Source organism: Drosophila tropicalis, unplaced genomic scaffold, assembly GCF_018151085.1.
Source record: "Drosophila tropicalis isolate 14030-0801.00 unplaced genomic scaffold, ASM1815108v1 contig_593, whole genome shotgun sequence".
In the NCBI taxonomy this organism is placed as follows: domain Eukaryota; kingdom Metazoa; phylum Arthropoda; class Insecta; order Diptera; family Drosophilidae; genus Drosophila; species Drosophila tropicalis.
The window spans coordinates 1,814,005-1,838,355 of NW_027173070.1; the positions used below are offsets into that span (position 1 = coordinate 1,814,005).

Below are 24,351 nucleotides of genomic sequence, written 5' to 3' on the forward strand. Positions count from 1 at the left end.
ATATACTTTTTATATATTTTTTAACAATTTGTTATAAAATTGATTGTTCATGCATTTTTTTGCATTTTGCTAAAGTGTTGCATATAGTCAAAGAAGAAGATTCCAGTTAAAAACCTTTTCGACTTTAAAAAGATTTCATTTTATGAAAATTTTGGACGTTTTGCAAACAGTTTCATATCATTTATAGCTCTCAAAATTGAGAGTAGATTTCATTGATATCTGTTTTACACACTTATTGCTTTATTGTTTTACACACTTATTTCAATGTAAATAACGTGCAATGTAAATAAGCTAAAGTTATATTTAATTTGGACCTTAAAACAAATTATACCACCTGGCGCCAGCGGTGACAAAAGCTTTGAAAGGTTGGAGAGAGAAAATTATATCGAATCCGCCATATGTTAAAACCGAGGAGTTTCAATTCCTACATCCCGAAGTTGTAGTGTAAGTAAATAATATCATTGTATTTGCCTTATCTATTAATAATAATTTCAATGGTTTGCGAGTAGCTCGTTTGGTACTTGAACGTGTTTCGTGTTTTCAGAATCGAACCACATAGGGAGTGCCCACTGTTCCAATAGCAATTCGCTTTCGCCGCGGTTAAAATCGAGTGTCGTCGTGGTCTGGTCTGGCCAGCAGACTCGGGCCATATTCGGAGTCTCAACTGAAGTTGTTTTTGTGTTGTTTTTGATTTCAAATTGTGCGGATGTGCGGTCGGAGTTTTTCGTGAAGAGTAGCAAATCGCCGAAAAACTCGAATTTGAATGTTGTGAAAATTTGGAAAATTGTTTATTTTCGAAATTTCTGATAGAGTGCGGACGTGGGTGTCCAAAAAAATTAAACGGGACACAAGTCCTTTTTAAACGCGGATCCGTCGCGCTTCCGATACAATAAAAACACAAACATTCACATTGGCATATTCAATGGGAAAAACTTTAGCCTGAAGACGTGAAAAAAAAGGAAAATACTTTGCAAGTGCTTGTGTGTGTGAGTGCATATAATTAAGAGAAGAGAACTCGCGCGCGTTTTTTCAAAGCAATTTAACTAAGCACTCTAACTAAGTTTTTAACAACAACAACAACTACTACGACGACAACGACCGACGACGGCAACAACAGCAAAAAAGAAGTTTTTCCGCAGTCTCCCCCGCCGCCGACGCCACTAGACGGACCAACAAAAAGTGCTCAAACAAGATTTCCACTTGAAATTCCTGAATTTCGTTTCGTCAGAAAAAAAAATAATTTGAAAAAAAAAGAATTGAAGAGGTAAAAGAGCAATACAAATAAATAAATACGAAAAGGAAATTGTTAAGTTTATCAAAAGTGTTGCCACACAGTGTCTCTCAGTGTGCGAAAAGAGTGAAAGAATTCGTTGGACGACGACCAAGAAGGACAAAAATTTGGTAACTTTTTTGTGGATTAGCCGATTTGCCAGTTGAATTGAATCTTGATTAAGAACGGTAAGTTTGAGATGAAGAGTAAGATAAGGGAGCAACAAAATTTGCTTGTGGGCAATTTGTAGTAGTTTTTTTTGTCCTTTCGGTTGTTTGTTTGTTTGTGCGTTCTGTATTAGCATTTTTATGTCCCACTCGCTGGATGACTAAAGTTGACAAACAAAACTCACACCAACACACACAAACACACCAATACTGACGCGAAATACACAAAGGATTTCATTACATTTTCTCTGGGTGGGACGCATAACTTTTTACACCCACCCTCACTCACTCTTTCTCTCTCTCTTTTTTGGTGTTTTTTGCTATTCTCTCTCGCCTGAGCGCCGAATGCTGTGCTACTGAAATTTTTGGTGTCTGCGTGTGTATACAACGTGTGTATGTGTGGGTGAGTGCGTGCAGGACCTTATAATGGCAAAAGGCACAACAAGCACAACAAAAAAGGGCCCGTCGCATAATAAAGATGCCATTTTTGGTGGTCAAAATTCTCTATGCAAAAAATTAAGCCATAAGAATTAGAATTTAATGAAAACCTCGCCAGGTATATACATATGTATGTATAAATAGAAAACTGTTCATTTAGGATCCGTCTATTCGGGTTGTTTTCAAAGATGTAGCCATGGTGGTTCGATCCCTTTCAGGACTATCTTTTAGATTAATAATAAATGTGAGTCAGTTATAACTACATACAGACTTTTACTGCATAGGGTCACTCTAATTAAGATCTAGAGTGGAATATAATTTTGGACCATACTCTAATGATATTCCAAAAGGAGATTTACGCCCTTCTAAATACAGATTTCCTAGTAACATTAAGCTCAACTTGATCTAAAAAAGTCTAGAAAAGATCCTTTAAAAATAAACGTTCTGTTGGTTTTATTCTAAATGAATTACAGCTATAGAAAAAAGATGTATAAAAAGTTTTCATTAAGTGTATTTTGAATAAGTTTTAGATTATCTAAATATCAAATATGTGTATTAGATAAGATAAGATAAGATTAACTCTGTTGCCTATAACAAGGATAGTACTTGACTATCAAGGATAGAACTTGACTATCAGAATCAAAGTAACTAAAGCTCTTTTGTGTTATTTTTAAGTTAGTTATAAACTTCGAAACACATATGTATGTATGTATGTATCTATGTATATGGTATATGTACATATGTATGTATGTATGTACATTTATTCTCTTAGAAAGCAAACTTTCTTTGAATAAGATGATGTCAAGGATAAAGCCTACAGGGAGGAAGGCTTAAATTAGACACATTCCAATTGCTTCAGTAATTATGAAATTATTTTGGAGAAATTGTTGAGCTAAGCAGGACACAGGACACGAACTAAAACCGCCCCTGTTTAGACGAGTGTGTGTGTATGTGTGTGTGTGTTTTTATTTATTTTGATGGCGTATTTTGCTATTCCGCTTTGTCAGTGAAGTGCGTTCCCGTTCCCATCCCTACACCACATTAAAATGAATTCGCAATAAATATTGCCCATGTCAAATAAAAGGGCGATGAGGCAGCAGTCAGGATACAGACACACACACATACACACATTGGACACAAAGGACATAGGACATCCACAGGACGAGACAATCAGACGCAATAGTCAGCTTTTTGGCTCTAATCTCAGGGGACACTAATGTTTTACGACAATTTCTATGCCGACTTTTTCTAGCACTCTTTCGCTTGCCCTTTTCTCTCTCTCTCTCTCTCTCTCTGTCTCTCTATTGCTCTCTGTCTCTATCGAAAATTTAATGCACACATCAATGGCAAATTAGATATATACTCCCAATAGCAAATGTACTAATAACAATCATTGAGTGTTTCCCTGTGTGTGTTTGTGTGTGTGTGGATGATTGTTTCTGTTGATTTTGGGCCCTGCTATTTCCAATACATTTCAAGCCTACTTTGGCCCTACTTGGCCGCCCCTCACTTATCTTCCATATGTGCCTCTTTGCTCCAACTCTCTTCTTCATGTCTTATTTGTCCCGGCAAATGGAAATCGTTTTGTTTTGTCAAGTGACAAATTTTCATTGCCTTCTTTCTTCCTTCTCCCCCGTTCCCAGACTCAATGAGTGAGTACTACATACTAATCACTTACTTAAAACAAAACAACAACAAAAAAGAAACAATAAAAAGAGAGTGGGACCGAGAAAGAGAGACCCCTAAGAAACACCCAAACAAGACATTAGACAAGTGTGTAAATAAACAAAAGAAACAAAAAGTATGATGGAAAATTGTACGGTAGAAAATTGGTGTATACACTTCATAAGGCATCAAATTGATGAAAATTTGTCTCTAATTTGTTTGTCTTGGCGTAGAAAGATATCCAATTTCAATCTTGTCATTCAGTAAATCATTCTTATATTATGCCAAGTAAGAAATTTCTTTGTAAGACAACTCTCCAACGTTTTGGATTTCACAATGTCAGATTCCCTCGATGAGAATCTCTTTACCATTGAGATAGTTTTTAAAGTCACTAGCGATTGCTTTCCAGAACAAGTATCAATCAGACATTTGTCTGGTTGTCTGTTGTCCTTCTTCGAGTTAGTTCCTATATTAAAGCTCACTTTTTTGGGGACTCAATCTTTGTCATACACTTCGAGTATACCCCATGTAAATTCCATTTCCATTTAATGGATATTTCAGTAGGTACTTAGTCATTTGGGTTCCTGCTATTTTCAATTTTGATGGCATCGTCGTCGGCATATTCCCATAGTTTGCTTTAATTTTCCAAACGACCAACTTTTTGTTATCGTCTTTTGCTTTGGCTCGATTTCTGTTCTTATTCTGCTGGTTCTTTGCTCGCTTCTAATCTTTTCCTCCTGCTGCCATCGACTGCTGCTGATTTACGTCTCTATACAGAAAAGAGAGAAGAGGAAGTCTGAAAAGAAATATATGTATATGTACAGTGGGGAGTGCAATCGATTAGATTGATTTTGTGTTTAAACAAAACTGCACACGGCAGCAATTTTCAAGTCAAGAAAGTATCAAGTTGGTGCCCCAGCAAGTTTCCGTTTTTTGTAGGTAAATAAACATGGCAGTTTTTCGAACGCATCGTTTGCTTTTTCAACGCGCTGTTAATTGCGTAGACCGAAGGGTCAAAACACACACACACACACACCAATTCCCCATCGATTCAACGATTGGTTGTGCCTGGTAATTAGTTGTGAATTGGATTTGGATCACATAAAAGTGTTGATTACACACACTGATGATGGCCATGATGACGATGATTGGAGGGTTGGGGCTGGAAGGGGGTATTTCTGTATTTTGATTAAGTAAGTGCAAAGTGTTTCGATTTCTTGCTGTTGCTGCTGCTGCTGCTGCTCCTGTTGGGTGGTATTAGGGTTAGCCCATTGCGTGGTGAAAGTCTTACTAATACTTGATGGCAGGTGTTGAAACTTGGTCATGCTGAAATGTGAGCTTAATTACATGAATGTGAATGCAGCAGCAAGTGTTATGTAAGTGTCAACGTTTGTTTAATCGATTTTGCGATCAACCAAGCAGAATATGACCATTTGCATTTGCTCATGGGTGGGTAATAGAGATTGATGTTAAAAAGTAAAGAAGATTAGACCAATTCGAGTTCAAGAAGAGGCTACTAAACTGAATCTAACAGGATTCAGCTCAAAAATCTTGCCTTCCTTCGTACTTTCAGTTAAATCTTCAACGCTTAAACTACTTCGGAGATGCAACTAAATGAAGCGAAATAATATTGGCATCACCAAAAGACACTTTTCCCTATTCTAGTTCCTACTCGAATGCAAATTCACAAGGGAAAATGAAATGCCTTTTAGGAAAGAAACGTTCCGGTTGCATACTCTCTGCTTAATATAATCGTTTTTACCCCAGTCCCCGCTATTCAGTCGACACATTCACATGACCGTTTTGTCAATTACAAATTGCTAAATTTTCTGCCTTCAAAAATGGAATGATTCTTATGCAAGTCATCGTTGTGCCTCGGCTTCGTCTTCTTTTTGGTTGAAGAAGTGAATGCAGTTAAAAAACATCAAAGTCATTTCATGTCTTCATAAATTGTTGCGCTACTTAGCCCAAACCTTGTGAAGAGGCAACCATGTCCGGCCGTCTCCCGACTTCCCCAAGCTCCTCGAATCCCACTATATCACCCTCGCCTTTCTCTCTCTCTCTATAAGTGAAATGACCTGCCATTTTGTATAGGCAAAAGATGCCAGTTGGAAGCGAGGGAAGGTTAATGTCTTATCGACATGCCGCAATCTATGTATTTAATTGACTCGACTGCAATTATAGTGTATATACCTATATAGTGTATATATATATATATTGTATATTGTTGTAGTTATTGTTGTAGTGTCTTCTTCCTGCAGATAAAACGTCGCGTCGTAAATACGAGAGAAAAAAGAAAAGAAAGAGAGAAGAGGAAGGCAAAAAAATAAAGCTTGCCTATAATGATTTCGCATAAATCGTGACTACTCGCCAAAATGAAAGGCGAGAATTTATACTAACAGCATACATATATACGAGACGAGGCACGGCACGTTGTTGTTGTTGTTGCTGTTGTTACAATGTAGTTGGAGCTGTGCGGTGTCAGAGGCTAGTATCTGCCTCTGCAGCATTCAATATTCGACATTCGTCTCTACGCGAGAAGTTGGTCTCTTTGGTATGGTTTGGTTTGGTTTGGTCAGCACCCCGAAAAAAAAAAAAAAGTTAAGCCAAGTCTCGACCAAAAAAAAACCTGTAGGTAACCAGTCAGCCACACTTAGTCCATTCCATTCACTAGAGATGGGCACGTGACTTAATCATACAAAATCCGAATTCTCAACTCAACGGAATTGATATTTATTATTTATTTAGTCTTTGCCAGTAAATTCTTATTTACAGGTGGTTTACAGGTTGAAAGATATGAAAACATTTACATTTCTTATTGGATTATGTGGCAAAAGTAAAAGATATATCTATCTACCTGCTCAAGTGGAATGCTGCTGAGATACACACACTCATAAACACACACACACCACGCTCAATGTGTCTGTACCCAGTAGAGAGAGGGGGTAAAGGAGGCGTGCCAGGCAAAGAAAAAGTGTTAACAGGCTCAAATCAATGATGATGATATTTATATGGTTATGAACTTCAGGTGAGAATCAGCAGGCTATACACTTAGTTAGACAGCTAGGGAAATCGTAATGTTATGTAAGACATATTAAATGTTTTGGAAAACTGAAGAAATAGTGAAATTTCGAGCCATTTAGTTCGTATGGGAATTTCTTTCTTAGAAATTGTATAATTTTGAATGGAAAACTTGTGACAGGACTTGTCGGAATTGCAGAGATCTTCTTTTTTTAGCTTAGAATGTTTGTAAACATGTTGAATTTAGGGATCAGCTAAGAGCCTAACAGCCTAAAGGGAAAAGCGAGTGGTTCTTCTTAGCAAATGAAGAGAGAACTCGAAGAAGATAACATGATAAAGAAGATCAGCCCATTTTTTTAAGGAAACTCGAATTCACAATTCGGCTCCGGGGATGCGACAGGTCACGATCCGAGGTTTTGAGTTTCCGAGGTTCATCATTTTGTCTAGATGTTGTAATATCAGATTTGCAATAGAAAAACTTAGTACTGAGATTTGAAAACGGATAGCAATCATGAATTAGATGAAATTGTTAATATTCAAACTTGTTTTCATTAGCTAATCGTTGACAATCATAAAGATTGAAATTAGAAAATGAAATTTAAAGTGTTAGAAGTCAGATTAGTAAAACAAGTCGCCACTAAGATTAACACTTTGATATATAAAAAATTGTCAATATAGTTTCATGTCCATCTTCTTGAAATATAAATGTTTTAAGTTCTTTGAATTCCTACTCGTTTTTGGCGACTTTTTCATTATAGTTATTTTTAATTTGTTTGTGGAAATAGTTAAACAAATTAATAAATTCTGTTTTACGAGTGCGCCAAGTAGTTAAAAGCTTTTGCTTCTTGGGGAATCACGTCCCCATCTTCAGACGGGGGATGACAAGCTGTAAAAACATTTAGCATTGCTCCGTTGATTCGCTGAATGGGCTAGGGATCTCTTTTGGTTTTCTGTTTCTTTTTACTTTACTTTGGACATTGTCTTGTTGGCCATTGCCAAATCGTTAGCACTTGGCACGGAGCACTGACAGAGTCACAGAGCCACCACAACGCATCACCATCAACATCATTATCGTCATCATCATCATTGGAGTCGGCGTCGTCGTCGTGGACGTCGTCGTCATCGTAGTCATTGTCAGTTGGTTGCCTGTTGAAAAATCTTTCAAGACGTCGCCGTCTCGGGACTATCGTCGGGGACTGTTGGACTTTCAAGTGTGTAATGAAATAAAAATATGTATTTAAACTTTATTTGATTGTCGTTGATTTGGGCGACAGCGTTACGGTCTTTGCTTTTTTCTCCCCCACCCATCCTCTTTACTTCTCTATCCTATTTAGGGTGAGAGATGGAGAGATGATGGAACTGATGCCCCCTTCCATTTTTGCCTAATGAAAAATAAAATGTAATAAACCAATTTAGAGTTCTCTCTCTCTTTATCGTTTGGTCCCCTTCTCTTTTGTCCATTTGCATTCTTCCGGCTTGACGAGCCCACGCCCCTTCACCTCTTCCTTCTTATTCTTTTCACTCTACGCTACTCAGTGGCCTGTCTATAAATTTTGGTAGCTAACCAAGCATTGAGTCGGTGATGTCCACTGCTGCCCATCATTAGGCCTGACAAAAGTTCTTCCAACTCATTTGTAAAAGTTGGAATAACAACAGCAACAAAAAAAGAAGAAAAATCTTCCCATAATTAACGGCTATTCGTGGGGAGAGAATGGAGTGAACAGAGGGGGCGAGGCATGGGATTTGGATGGAACTTGGAATTTCTATGCCTCGCTGCACACAAATGACGACAAGAGACGAGACGAGACAAGAAGGCATCTCCAGACATTGCAATTGGTTTGGTTTGGTTTGCCTGCCGTTGGCCCTATTGTTATAGTTGTCATTCGTTACTCTTGTTGTTGTTATTGTTGTTGTTGTTGTAGTTGTTTTGTGTGTAGGTGACCGACCATCACATCATCCATCCGTCTGTCTGTCAGTCCCATTCTCAGTTGAATTATTAAAAATAAGCCTGGCAAACAGAGAACCACCGACTCGGACATTTGGACAATTGGACGATTGGCCAATGGCTCGGACTCGGACTCGGACTCACCCATTTGATATATTGCAGGCATCCGGTAGTTGCACTATAAAAAGAGCAATATACACTTTTATTCCTTGAGGGACTTGCGGACTATATTAGAGAGTTTGCCGCAGGACTATGGAGAATAGATTAGATATAGATAAGTTTAGTTATTAAATGAAATTGAACAATCCTATGTTACTTTATTAGAGAGATACCTATAAAAAGTATTCACTAATATCTACTTTATGGTATTCAAAGAATATAGGTAACAAAATTCCAAAATATTATAAAACAAGAGGAATTCAGTATGTTTTAAAATGTATATTTTTCTTTAACAAATATTTCTAAAACATTTGGTCTCTTATGGTGACAAATTTTTAGTCGATTTCAGGATAAACTTTATTTTGCTAGAGTATCTGACTTATTCGTATTTCTAACATTATTGTTGTACATTTCTTTGAAAAGACTTTTTCTGTCGTTGTTGCTGTTTGTTCGTTCATTGGTGTTGTTGTTGTCACATTGTCGCCCGTCTGTCTTTCTACCCCATACCCGACCCCTCCGCTCACCGCCCTCATCTCGTTTCATCTCATCTCATCTGATTTCATCTCATTTTGAAGCCTACACACAAACACACACACAGTAACTGTCCCCCCAGCTGAATCCCCTTCCTCCCCCTCTCTCTCTCTCTGTTCCTCTTAACAATAAAAGGCGCAGTCGTTGTCGTCAGTGGTTGTATTTAGTTTTTGTCCGTATTTCTTTTGGCCAAATATTTAAGCTACAAACAGTTAACGAACAACCACAACAAACATTAAGACCCCCCTAATTCCCACTCCCCCTCTAATTCTTTGGGCAGCAGCCTACGAGAAAGTGTGGAAAGCATATCTGGCCAATAGAAAAACCTGCCTCATTGTGTGTGTGTCAGTGTGTGTTGCAGCGTTTTAATTAAATATTTTCAATTTTATAGGCTTGTTTGCATTTGCATTTTAATTCGGTTGGCGGCCCACAAAATGTTTCTATTTATTTTCTTGTTTGATTTTCCGGGCTCCAAAACAACAAAGAAGCGAGTCCAAGTCCAAGACCAAGTCGGAAGACCGTGAGACACTGACACCTGGTGGTCTGGCCTTTGCTTTTTGGGTCTCTAGGGTCTCTGCATTTTAAATAAGCATTTCCATTTTTCTAAAATTTTCCTCGTCTTCGTCTTGGTTCATTAGTTAGGATTACTGGACAATTATGTCGCATTTTGGAGCCGCTAATAGTTGTTTATTTATACAATTAGAAATTGAAAGCTCACATAAATTTAACAAATACATGCATATCTATATCTTATATATAGAAAGAAGATGCATCTTTTGTTGGACAGTGAAAGTTCTCGCTTGCTCGAAGGGAATGATCATCATCATAATAGCTTAGAATTCTGTTTGTGATATTTAAATGGGCATTAAAAGTGATGGAAAGGGAAATATATATTTTAGGGGACTCTTCTATCTTTTGTGTAGTTCTAAATTGATTTCAATTGTATGAAACTTTCAGATGAATATCAAAAGTATTTAAACAAATTCGAAAGAGATTAAGAAGAGTTTTCATAATATTTTGTTATTTAGATTAAGAAGATTATAATAAACTTGCAACTTGGGATTAGATTAGTTTTTCCCATCATTTGGCCAATCCATCAAAATCCCTTGACTTCAGAAATCGGATAAAAAAGTATCGAGTTATCGAGTACCTTTTGAATACCTACTGAAAAGTAAGTGGACAAAAGACTATAACTTTCTGATGTAACAGTTTTGCTTACAGGGCATTAACTAAGTCTGAAATGATCGATTAAAAGTAAATTTGAAAGCGTCATTAAAAAAATGTTGTAGGAAATTGTTCTATTTACTTGAATGTCTACACTTTGTCGAGACTATTTCCTTCTCCGGCATTCATTATGTCTGCTCATTTGAACTGAATGAGTTTTGAAGACACAATTCCTATTATTTCTGATCTTATCTTGTGCAATAAATATAAAGAAAACTGATCCACAAATAGAAAAGTAAATTGAAATTTCCATGTTGAAATATCTAAATGGATTCAAAGTTAGCATTAAAGTTTCAATTATCCAAATATATCTTTTTAGTAGACTTGATGCCAAAAATTTTCCTCTTTGCTGATTTGATAATATTTTTCCCACTAATTTACGCTTTGATTAAGCTATTTAGCAGTTTTTCCCATTAAATGAGATAGATATGGCTTTATATCTAATCATTAGAGTGTGTCTATATGTGCCTGGCTTATCATATAAAAATATATGAAAAAAAAAACTTTCCCAAGCAATAAGAACTTTAATATTGTCCCCAATAAACAAACACCGGAAACGTGGGTAATCACTATGTCCCTCTCTGTCTCTCTCTCTCTCTCTTGCCGTCTCTATTGCACTTTTATCATAACCCCAAATCAATTATTTATGTCTATGAGCTGGTTGCTTTAATAGAATAAACATTGAACTAAACTAGACTAAAAAAAAAGCTTTCAGCTTATCAGTGTTTTTGGGTTTGGAAAATTCTCAGTGATAATGTTATGGAAAAACATATTCCCCTTTCGTTTTCAACTTACTTTACGTTTACGTTTATTTAGAGTTTTGAGACCTCAACAGTTGAATGATCGCAATAATATCATCGTTTGGTGGTGGTTTTTCCCTTTTCTCTCCCCTGCACTGGGCCGCGGTACTCCCAGTGCAATAAAAGTCTAAAGCAAATAGGTCGTAGGTTATATCTATACCGTTATAAACACAATACACATACATACATATACATATGTATGTATGTATCTACACATGTGTGACCATGAGCAAATAAATAGTTGAATGAATTCGTTTCCGCTTCGCTTTGTTGTAATGCTTATTACAAAAAGAAATTGTTCGTTCGCCCAAGAAGGACACTCGTTAAATGTCTCTCATTAGGTTCGCAGGCGGATGACAATTCTAAAGGGGGCGTGGCATGCAGCCCGCAGTTTGAATTTATAAATTTTTGAAGTGCGTGCCACGAATTGTCGTTTAAATTAAATAAAAGCCAGTTGACTAGACCTGGAAAACGAATGAAATGGATTGCAACCGCATGCTGCATGCAGCAGAAGCAGAAGCAATCTCCTCATCGACCGTAACCACCCCTGGCTTAAGGTTGGCAACCCCATCCCAATTCGCCTGCTACGCTCTTTCTCTTTGGAAACAATCTGTTTGCTGCCTGTCAGAAGACAAACATCATTTCGTTGCGTAGGAAAAGAAAGGGCACTCCGTTCAGGGGCAGGGGCAATGACAGGGACAGGCAGGAGATGAAGGAAACTCATAAAAATCCACAACGATTTGTTGTTGTTGCTCCCTTAATGGAGTGAGAAGACCGTTATGTGGTGCAGCTTAGCCACAGTGGTTTCTATAATTCCTCCAATAGAGATAGAGAAAGAGAGAGGAACAAAATTGTAATAAATTTTTCTAATTAATTTATGAGCATTGCAAGAGAGGCTTATTTAAATTTATGTGAAAGTAATATCTATAATCAGAAACTTTACATTTCAATAGCTAAAACTTTATTAATGCTTTTCCTGTTGTAAAAGGGTAACCTTTAATTGAATTGGTTCTTCTATTTTTGGCATAATAGTTGAGAAAACTTACATCTGCATAAATGTACATACATAAGTGTGCTTTTATGAACCATTAATCGATTTATTTTATGCATTTCGTGGCTATAAAGCATCTCTTACCATCACGACAGTTTACGACCAGACTGCAATTTTATGACAGTTTCTCAGCCATCTAACAAATATATTAGATAGAAATGATTGATAGCATATGTTAGATGCAGGTGATTCAGCGAAATTACTTTATTTTTTGGCACGTCGGGGTCACCTAAATGGCTCCCGAAGCTTTAAAACTGTAAAAGCTGTCATGAATATTGAACTATCTATGTATATGTAGTATCCATTTGACATGTTAGATGAAAATGATTGATAGGTTATGATAAAAACATGGGCGATATTCTATGAGAAATCTTTGACTTTACACAACTTTTGATTTGACCTAAAAAATAACTAGTCAAACAGCAAGAAATATGTAATACAAATACATACATATTTTTATAGCATATCGGGGTCACCAAAGTGCATTTTCAAGGGTAATAGGTAATGTTCCATTGAATTATTGCATCTCAAGTTATTTTCTTCCTTAATTGTGTAAAGTTAAAGCACGTCGGGGTCACCAATAAACTTTTTCAACCGTAAAAAGACCAACATTTTTACGCAACAACAAATTCACCTATGAACTGCAGCCACCACGATGAAATTCAATGAAAGTTCACGCTACTAATGACCACTGTAGCTTATGTTTATGGGCTAACCTATTCGCTTGTGGCCTTTTTTCGTTTTGCAATCGCAACACCTTAGTCCGACAGCAACAAAACGTTGCGTCGTAGTAGTAGTAGACCATCCCAACACACACACACACACACAGACTCTAGTCCTAATCCAAAATCCAATGCCGACGCCGTCAACTTCCTGTTCCATGGGCATTTTTAATGCTTTTAATTTTTGCTGCGCCGTCGAGTAAAAGCCCAAAAACCGGGGAGAAGAAAAAAAAAAAGAAACGAAAAGGTTTTTATATGTATGTATGTATATTTCGGGGGTAAGAAATTCGTGTTGTGTAGTACTTTCAACGTGATGTCGTCTGCTGTTTAGGGGTGGCAAATGAAATGTCTACTACTATGTGGGTATATACATACATATATAGAGATTGAGGGTGTGTGTGTGTGTGCATCTTTTCGGAATACACCGAAAAATGTGCAAAAAATGGGCGTTGCTTTGACGCCATATAGATCTAATGGCATTGTTTCCGTGTTGTTCCCGCTGCTGTTTTAATGCATGTTGGGAAAATGTTAAAATGATGTACTTGCCTTCACTTGTAGCTCAGCCACCACCCACCCACTTCCTATATGCAATCCCCTCCTCATCCTCCTTCTCCACCGATTCGACTCTTCTCCGGTGCAGCTGTTAATGGCACAAAATTAAAACATTAAGGCGTAGTCATCATTGTCAACTCGACTTTGATTGAAAATGGGTTGCCATCCTCCTTCTCCGTTTCCAGTAAAGGGCTTTGCCACCCCCTGCCTGTCGGTCCGCCCGCCTCATACATTTGACTTTTATTGCTGAGTAATATGAAAAGTGCACCTTGCATGATGAGATTTTGTTGGTCAGATAAAACTACTGTATACTGACAATATGAGTACGTGTAGATGTACCTTATCGGCGTGGAGAAATAGTGAGGGGGAGGGAGGCTACTTATAATTATATGGCATACCTTTTTGTTTTGTTGTTCGTTTCGTTTTATTATTATTTCTTCTTTTTTTTTGGGTTACCCGTCGAAAGGGTTTTTTCGTTTTGTGGGTCAGCTTAATTGTGAGCATGAGAAAAAAAATATATGGTAATTGAAGTAGGTCCAAGTTCAACACTAATTGTAGTCATGACAGGCAAAAAACTCCATTAAGCCTTTTCCCCATCATATTCGTGGTGTGCCTGGTGAAAGTTCAGTTACCTTTTGCGACATCAGATAATACTTAAACGTTTGTATATATGATCTATTAATAACTATGGGTGTGGTATATTGTGACACTAAAGTTGAATAGAGCACTAAATATGAAATAATATGACATTTTTGGATTCCCCTCAAACTTAAAGTAGAAAAAATTACAATCTGAGACTAGATTACGAGTATTATCAAATGTAATTCGAACAACTCCTTTTTAGCTTTTTTCAATTTATCCTTGCACCTGACGTATAGAAACCCTCAAAGTGAATCGTTTGTTAATTGTCATGTTTGAAGGACTTTAACAAATTTTGATTCTTGAGTTTAGTAAAGAAATTTTAATGCATTAGTTCTTTAGCTTGTTTTCATTTAAATAAATTTCATTCTACAGGTATATACAAACATTTCAATTCACCTCGTTTCTTTTTCTTTGCTCTCTCTCTCTCTCTCTCCTAGAATTCTCAATTTCGTTAGCAATTTCCTTTTCTTTTGTGTGAATTCTGTAAATTTTATCAAACATCCTGCATTTGCCTTTCTCTTCTCTCGTTTTGTGTTGTTACTCATCCTTTTAGTCAATTCCACAAAACATTCCTGCTATTCTTTACAATTCCCTTGTTGAACATAATTTCTAAGAAGCGCACCCTCTACCTTACCCCAACCACCCACTCCACACAATCTTTTTTGGCCCCAGCCGCAGCAACAGTAACATAGACAAAGGCAAGCTACTTACATGCCGCAAGAGTTGCTTTTTGCCCGTTTCCCTCCCCACCCCCATTCCTTGGGGGGAAAAACATCTTATCTTATCGCGCAGGTGCACGCCACACGGCTCAAAGTCAGGAAAAAAAGACAGCCAAGAAATGGACGACAACTTCTGACAGTCGCGTCCATAAAAGAATAATCGGGGGGACTGGCCCCCCAAACAGTCAACCTGCTGCCCATGCGCATTGTAGTACAGTACGCGACATGCATGGCAAGTCCAATTGAAATTTATGACACCGAACCGAAGCGACCCGCTGCTGTTGGCCAGCTGGTAATTCTTGTTTACAACACCTTGTCCGAGTTCCAGTTGCTAATGGGAGTTGTTGGTAGTGGGAGTGGGAGTCCCGACAAAGGCATATGCAAATCACTTGAAATAAAAAATGAAAATGAAATTGCTCTCCCTCGCATTTCTATTATTAATGGAGGGGAGTCGAAAACATCAAAAGCTTCCAAGTCTAATGAGTAAAATGCATTATTTGACCCCTGGCCCCGTGCACTTCTGGCCCCTGGTCTCTAAAACATCTGTGCCAAAGTCTTCAGGCGAAGGGAAATTGCTTTCAACAGTCAAAGAATTTATCAACATATTTCAACATCTTTCACTCACTGACCGAATGGGGCCGAGACGAGGTGGGAGAGGGAAATGTGTTTTTGATGATGGCCCAAAAGGAAAAGAAGCCAGCTAATTAAATGGCTTATAATTTTCATGATTTACACTTGCGAGATGGTTTTCTTTTCTCATTCCTCATACGCCATGTTCGTGAATGTTGTTTTATTTTGGTTCAAAAGGCTCATAAAATTAAAGGCCCTAACACACAAAAAAAAAAACAGAAAAGAAAATAAAATACCTCATGCATATGTAGTAACTAGAGATGGAAGCGTGAATAATCGAAAATATTTCGACCTAAACAAAAAAGAAGCATTAATTAGGGTATTAGGAACCCAAATTGGTATGCCTAATCTGTTTGAAGTAAACTAACATTTCTTGATTTAAGCATGTTTAGTATGAAGAAATTCTTAGCTAAAAGGAAATGCCTTTTCACATTTATAGAGTTTAGTTCTTGGTTTATTTCGATTTTTTAACGTTTGTGGCAGTCAACTAAAAATCAGTAAGTAATATAGGATTTACCATTCTTGCAAGCAGTTTGCAACTTTATGACTAAATTACTCAGTGCCAGTTGTTGTTGCTCTTGGTCTACGGGGTATGTCATCGTGTTACTAATTACATTTCCATCACACACGTCCATCTCCAAGCAGGAGGAAAACTTTTAAGCTTTTCATTTTTTGATTATGCAGAGGCAATGCATATATATCTGTATATATAGCCCTATGAAGGCGCACATTTGGTTTTATGCTATCCGGTGAACAAAATATAATTCAATCAACGCCAAGTGCCACGCCTCTATTTGCAACACGACTCACCTAGTGGAAGTTGAGTAGTAGTGAATATTTTCATGTTTTTTTTTTCTTTTTTAGTTATTTTTGACTTGCATGCCGCACGTCAACACACAACAAGAAGAAGAAGTAGGAAAAGATGAGGAACGTTCCTCAAGATAGTATATATCGTTGGTACATATGAAAAATATGGCATATGAGTAGGAAAGGCAGAGAGAGCAGCACCAGATGATGATGTGTGTTTGTGTGTGAGTGTGTGTACTTCTTCTCCTGGTTTGCCAGTTGGTTTGGCCTGGTCTGGCCTGGCCTGGCCTTCTCCTGGGTTTGCTGCGACTGTCAGCTCACGGCGCGCGCAGCAGCATAAATCAACTTATTTCATTGGAATTTATGTTTTGTTGTTGTGGCGTCGCGTCGCCCAGAACTGACGCCACACTCACTAACCCCACCAACACCCGCCTCCACCACTATGTGGATTCTACACTCCAAAACCGAATGGCAACCAAGTGAAGTAGTTTCATTTTTATACCCTGTACCCTTTAAGGGTAAATGTGCACATTAAAGTCAAACCAAATATTTACAACAGGTAAATACAATAGGTAAACCAAATAAAGTGTATATATGGATATATTTTCCTGGTCGTTACGGCCATTGTCTGTCTATATATTTACTGTTTCACCTGCACGAGGGTGAATTACGTTGTTTTCGGGTGGAAATGGGACAATTGATTTGGATTCGTATTTTCCAAAGTTTGCAAATGTTAAAATTGGTTAAATGTTTTTGCAATTTTAGTCTTTTTGAAACCTCCAACAATCAATAAGAAGGCTGACCGATCCTTTAAAATTAAGCCTTCAATTAACAAATTTATAGAAAATCCTTTAGAAGTTAGAATATAATGTCTAATGGCATTTTTTACTTGTTTGTAAAGGATTTTGTATGTGGAAATCGAATTAATTAAGATGTTAGAAGTTCTTTGAATCCTTTTTCAAAGCCCAAGCCCCACAAAATTCTTGCAGTTTATTAACTTTTACCTTTCACAGGGTATCTCTTAGGTGACTCTCTCTTGTTGGTGTGAGAAATTCTTTTCCTTTTGGTTGCCGCTTGCCTATATTACTTCATTTTTATAGTTGTTGGTGTTGCCGGCTGGTTGTGTGTGCAATTGCTTCATTTGCGGCAATGTCTTGGGATGAGGAGAAGAAGGAGCAACCAGCACCAGCAGCTACATACATCAGCATCAGGAGGGGAGGTGAATACGAAGGAGATGTCGGCGAGAGGCAGGCGTGTTAAAATGTACACTTTGGCATTTAAATCATTCCGGGAAGTTGGTTCGTTCGTTATATTTATCTGTTGCCATTATATGCACCTTACTCCTCTTCCCTCAGTCGATTTTTAGACCATCTGTAGGAACAGTATTCCATCCCTTTTACTGCTCCTCCTGCTCCCTTTGGCTTTTTTGCATTAGGGAACTGAACTCAATCAGCAGGCACATGAAATAAGCAAATTGAAAAGCTAAGCAGTTTTCCCTTTTTCTTTTTTTGTTGCCTGGATTCTGAGAATCTTTTGTGCTGGGAGCCAAAAAGACCAAGAGAGTCCCAGAGAAAAGGTGTTGCTAGATTGGGCACTAAAAATGCCACATAAAGTATAGCAAATAATTAGATGAAGCAAACAGGTTAACCAAGTCTTCTTTCATTTGTTCTCTCTTTTTTCCACTATTTTAGTTAATTGTTGGTTTATATTTTGTTGGTTAGACTTAAATGGGTTTAGTGTAAATGAGTTTGTAGTGAGAATTTGATTTAATTGCCCCAAAAGGAAAATAAATTTAATTTAATGTCTAAGCTAATTTCGGCACTTAATGATTTCTTTCTCTCTTCTCCTTACAGGTAAGCAGCAACTTAATTCATTCGACTAAGAAAAAACAAGTTATAGCCCTTTGGGTATGGCATCCAAATTGATTGAAAGAATGGTAAGACGAATGCAATTACCATTTTAGTACTGAACTTAATGGTTTAGCTGATCCATTGGCTATGCTAATTCTTTTCAATCATGGGAAGAATATTCTATCGGATGATGTTCAATGGGTTAAAGATGGACAATAGGAGTCAAAAGATGAGCACCATTAGAAATTTTTATGTACAAGCTGTAAAAGAGGAGTTTAAGAGGTTTTTTTTTTTTTGGATTCTTCTTGGCACTCCTTCACTCATTTAGTGACTCTTCTTTGTACAGAAATCATCTTTATTAGTAATACTTGCAAACATATTTACCATTTGTAATCATGATTTTCTCAAGTAAATGTGAAAAAATTGAGCAATTATTGCATATAAGGCGCGAAAATTAGCAACAAAATTTTATGTATCGTTTAAACTTTGGAGGTTTGTCTCGATTTTTCGAATGCATTTAGCGTAGTTAGTGACTAATTGTTATAAAGAGGAAAATTGGAGGTGATCTGTGCCATCTCTTATTTAGCATCTTCAACTTAAGAGTCTCAATTCTTCTATTTCCTTAGACTTATTTAGGATATAGCTCAACAAATTTAAATAAGAGCAAAAAAAATGAATGTAATGACTATGGATACTAAATATTTACCATATTTCAATGAATATATATTAACGATTCTGTTGTTTATCCTTAAAAACCAATTCATAGACAAAGAGTGATCATTAAATCATAGACTTTTTAAAGCAAAAACAATTCTTCGATCAAGCAAAAAGCATTTCAGTTTGCAATTAACATCCTTGGCACTATATTTTCCAGTTAAAATCAGAATTATAAACATTTTCAAATTGAATAGCTAGCTAAGCCTTAAGAAGTTAACAATTTTTCTCTGTTAACCATAAAAATTTCATTATAGATGGCTGATCTTTGTATTGCTCACCTGAATTTGGATTTTTTGAGTAATTTTTGAATATAATGTTTACGGAAATCATAAACTAATTCAAACATTTTTCAGTTCAGTTAACGCTTTTATTTATTGCCCTAACAAAACTTCAAACAGTGCTCAGTAATAAAACAGTTTTGTATTAAATTTAGTTTTAGTAGATAACTAAAATATACTTTCACATTGATGGCACACTAGAAAAATGCTCCTCGCCATTTGAGTTGAGAGTCTGATTAATAGTTGGAGGAAAAAAAAAGTTTTGTTTGAGTTTTCTCTGTTGGTCGTTTTTTTGCCTCCACTCAATTAACTTTTACATTTCACAATTAGCCCCAAATGCCAACTTTGGTTAATGATGATGCATGGCAACCGCAGTTGGTGGTGGAGGTAGTGGAGGTGGTGCTAGGTGATGGTGGAGCAGTTGATGGCATTGGTTAGCACCATCAGGCAAATATGCTAAATACATGCCATGATGTTTCCCTCGCCCACACTTAAGACTATGGTAGAAGCACTTAGGCCAAAAACAACAAGACAAGAAACGAGCAACAGGCAAAAAACGGGCAACGGGCAACAGGCAATTAGAGGCCATTTCCATTTGGTTTGGTCATTTAGCATTTTTACTCTATTTAGGTATTCCTCACACCTGCCCACATCGACTAGTAGTACATGGAGATACTCAAGTTCTTCGTTTTGTTTTCATTTCTTTTTCTTGCAAAACATTTAAATAAATTGCAGAAAATCTTGTCACTTGTTGCCAATTAAGACTTTTGCGCCAGTCGTCCCTCGTTTTGGTTCTTCACCCTTCTAACCTCCTAAGCAGATGTTGTCAGATCATACATCAAATGGAACTTGGTTTCTCTGTCTCAAATTTATGCTGTCGCTGATGTTGCTGCTCGTCGTCCAATCATCTTCTCAAATCTTTTTCCCATACCCTTCTCTAGAAGGAAGTTATGGAATCGTTGAAAAGAAAAGAACTTACTTCATTTATATTCGGCATCAGTATTAAGGAGTTCTGTTGGCTGTAGATCTATATTCATGTACTTAAACTTAAATCTTGTATCTAGCTAATATGTGGATAGTTGTCACGGCCAATACGATGACTCAATCATAGTCATAATGGACAAGACAGTGTTAGAGTATATCGCAGACATTGTTAGGCATCGCTTTCGTCCTGCATACTTCACTTTACCCTTCAGCTTAGTTCAATGTTCGCAAAATGCTTCAATTAGCGCCAACATCGACTCTCGACATTCTGTTTATTTGCAGATTTCGCTTTCTTCTCACTCTTTCATTCATTCTGTGTGCTGTTTCTGTGCTGAGGCAAGATCGTTTGGGCATATGTGATATAAAGCAGAGATCCCAAAAAACGAAGAAAAAAATACTTAAAGGAGTGGGGGAAAAAATAAAAATCATTTTCTCAACTCTTTAATGGCATTGCTACTGGTTGGTTGGTTGGTTGGTTTGGTCTGGACTGCATTTAATTACTTTGTTTATGGCCCCCAGCAGCAACAATAAAACTTCAATTTATGTTCTTTCTACACACACCCCAACCACCACCTCACCTCCCCCCACTTCACTCTTCGTTTGTAGATTTTCTCTTGAATTGTTGTTAAATTCCAATGCACGAAAAATTGACAGGCCACCCCACATTTTCACCCATCTTTTTCAGCATTTTCCATTTCCATTCACTCAGTTCAGTCCAGCTTTAGCTTTTGTTATGTAAACAACGCCAACTTTACTTTTTCTTCGTTGCTTGTTTTATTTTCTGTTGACGCTGCAATCCCCCTCTCTCCCCGTCTCTCTATTCCAACAATCCTAGCTAAAGGAAAAGTTTGTTCTCTGAATGCTTTGCAATTTCCGTTCTTCTACTAGAAAAGTTGAAAACAATCCCATGGACTGGCTGACTGGCTGGCTGGCTGGATGGCTGCTGCCCACTCTTGCGTAATATTTTAATAAATTTTTGTCGCCAAGCAAAAACGTCCGTTTTTGCGCCTGCGTTCTAATTAGAAAGTGCGTCGAACCTGTCGAACAATCCATCTAGCCATCCAGCCATCCATTCAGATTGGAGACTGAATTTTGGATCAGGTTAAAGCCATTTTCCACTTGATATTTGCTGCTGCTGCTCACAGCAAACTTCCAATTTCCATGTCAAAGCAGATTTTCTAACTGATTTCATGTCCAATTTCTAGTTTGCAATCTCGGTAGGAAAATGAAAAACAAAAACTCTTGTCCTGATTGTCCATGTTGTTGTTACTGGGTGTTTTTAGTGTTGTTGTTGCTGTTGCTGTTGGTGGCGGCGGCGTCGGCGTCCAGTGATGTGGTAATAAACACCCCCTTGTGCAGTCTAATGGACCGTAATTAACTCGTACGCCAGCAGAGGCAGCAGCAGCAGCAACAGCAACGTCAACAGCAACAGCGACGGCGACAGCAGCAACAGAAACGGCGACAGCAGCGTCGTTCGTTGTACAAGCGATGAATAATAATTTTTTGCTAAAGCGGCTCACACACACACACACACTTACATGCACACACTCGGCCAGGATCCGCTTGTGGCACAGTGGTTGCAATTGCCTCATTTAATGGCCCAATAACCTATGAGTTAGTCAATGAAATTTACATGACATTTACATATGCTTCGCCAATCTTTACTTTTCTCTCTTTCTGCCTCTATCATCGAAAGCGATAAAATGCGAATATATTTGGCAATAGATTGTCCAGATGTCGGAAATTACCTCATTAGTTGCATTATATTAGCCATAAAGAAATGCTAAATACATATATGAGAGGGTGTGATATCAAATGGGGCTTATTATTTGATTTTGCCCAAAGAAAATGAAACAAAGCTTTATTAGATCATTTCGTTTGTAGTTTGGATTATAATGATGTGATTTTATATTATATACTTGAAAAGAAACGATGTGACAAGAAATCAAACTTAATGATTATGTCGTGTAGGATATATGTACATATATGATATAGACATATGTACAAGGAATCATATTTATCACCCCATTACTTTCCTGAAGAGTTTTCTAGAGTATTGTTTATTATATATGTATATTATATATCGTGTACTATATTAAAAAGGTTTTGAGTTATGGGTTTATCTGTATAATAGAAGAATACAAGAAATTCGAGTAACACAGATTGACATTAAGATAAGTTTTTAGTTTTGATTTTCATACATTCAAAATTTACATTATATAGGACTAGGAAACTTGTTGGTATTTTGTTTCGACATATATATACCTACATTTAAGACTGATTATGATCATGGAAACTTCAAATGACAGATATACAGCACAAGATCGGATAAGTACTTTAAATTTTTAAAGTCTAAAACGTAAAAATAAAGGTAGATACATGGACACTTTGACTGTTTATTTTATATATTTTTGCAATAAACTTTAATATTTAAACAAATAAAGGAAAACATAAGCTCTTTTTTAATTGCTCTATGAAAAATCAAAGTCAACGAGTTATTAAATAGAAACCCATTAAAAATATTGCAATTTCTTCGAACAAGGTGCCAAGTTTATAGCATTTGTTAACTTTTCCATTAAATTTTTATATTTTAATAATTTTTTAATAACAACCAATTGTTATCTTGTTTATTTGAATAACTCATAGATTGCTTTTAGCTATAAAAGTTGTCGAAAAAGAGTTTGGCAAATTTCTCCTACTAAAATTTTTCATATCGTTAAATTATTTTTTAATTACCAATTCAAAAGAGGTTTTTCTGTTTAAATGAAAATCTTGTGCGTTTAATTGATTAACGATTAAAATTGATTTTAATTGTTTTTCAAGACTTTCTCATTGAAGTGTTGACCATGGTGACTTTGGCGATTTGGCGCTTTGGTGCTTTGGTGTTGGTTTTGCTGTTGTTCCTGCTGGTCTTTCACTATTGTTATTGCTGTTGCGGTCGCCTCCTTTTGGCTCCTCTGCTGTTTCTGTTGCTGTTGCTGTTTGCGTGACGGATATTGCCTTGTCACTTGCATGTACGAGAAATGTTAAAACATAGCGCGCGGCTTGGGTTTCATCGGGTTTTTCGCCATTTGCCATTTTTTCTTCTTCGGTTTGTTGTGTCGTTTTCTATATTGTTGTAGACCAGCAAAACCGCCGGGCAGCAGCAGGAACAAGCAACCGCAGTGTAACCACAACGCGGCAATCAACGCACCGAGAGTTACCGAACACCACCATCATGAGCAGCAACAGCAGCAACAACAATAAGTTGACCAAATTGTTGTTGTACCGTTTGAAAGTTGTGCTAAAATTTAATTAATTTTGCAATTTGCCTAACCCGAACTGCTGCTGCTGTTGGTCGATTGTCAATTGCAGGCTTGTCGAACATTTTCCTATCTCTTCTCGCTCTGCCGAAAAAATTATGATGATTACCATCATCATCATCCTCATCCTCATGCCAGCAGTCGACTTCGTGCCCAGTCAACTAAGCATTGGGCGTAGCCAAATGTAAGGCGATTTAGCTGGGGCTATTATAAATACAAATTTAATGAGCGCAACATATGCAACGGGGCAAAACACGGTGAATGCAACTCTGTCGGTGGCAGCAACAACAACGGCAGCAGCAGCGATTACTGCAGTTTAATGCGATTACATGGCAGCGGCACATTTGTCATTAGAAGGGGATGCACGAGCCTAGTAAAGTTTCATACACTGAGAGAAAACAGTAGAACGAAGACAACTATTTAATATGTGAATGGAGTTTATCAAATGCATTATATGAAGAATCCCTATTGATTAATTTAGAGATAATTTTTGCAAGTGCAATATCTATCCCCTTCGGAGAGTGTGTGTGAGAGTCTGTGTGGCAGCTTAAACAAATCAAGTCAAATTACTGCAATGCTAAAAGAAGAATCTGTAGCACAACAAAATCCGACGAACTAACGACTGTCGTCAGACTGGCTGACCGACAGACCGACGGCGGACTGGTGGTTGCTGGTGACCAGACTGGTGACTGGTGGCCATCGTCGTACCAGCCACAATGGCGCATCCGTAAGATACATTTTGCTGCAGCCTCGCCAATTGCATGGCCAACGTGCATAACTTCAGCTTGATTGTTGTTCTCGCTCTCTAGCCAGGCATGCGGGCAACACTGCAGCAGCAACAAAATGTAGTTGCAGTAGCTGTGCTCCAGCAGCCGTT

At 37.4% G+C, this 24,351-nt stretch overlaps 1 protein-coding gene across 1 annotated transcript in view; it reads left to right on the top strand.

The window, feature by feature from the left end:
* The first annotated feature begins 707 nt into the window (after positions 1-707).
* The window catches only part of sli (slit guidance ligand), a 61,454-nt gene continuing 37,810 nt past the window's right edge, over positions 708-24,351 (top strand). The window contains 1 exon segment of the mRNA XM_068290248.1: positions 708-1,458. The gene's annotated coding sequence lies outside the window, so the exon portion shown is untranslated.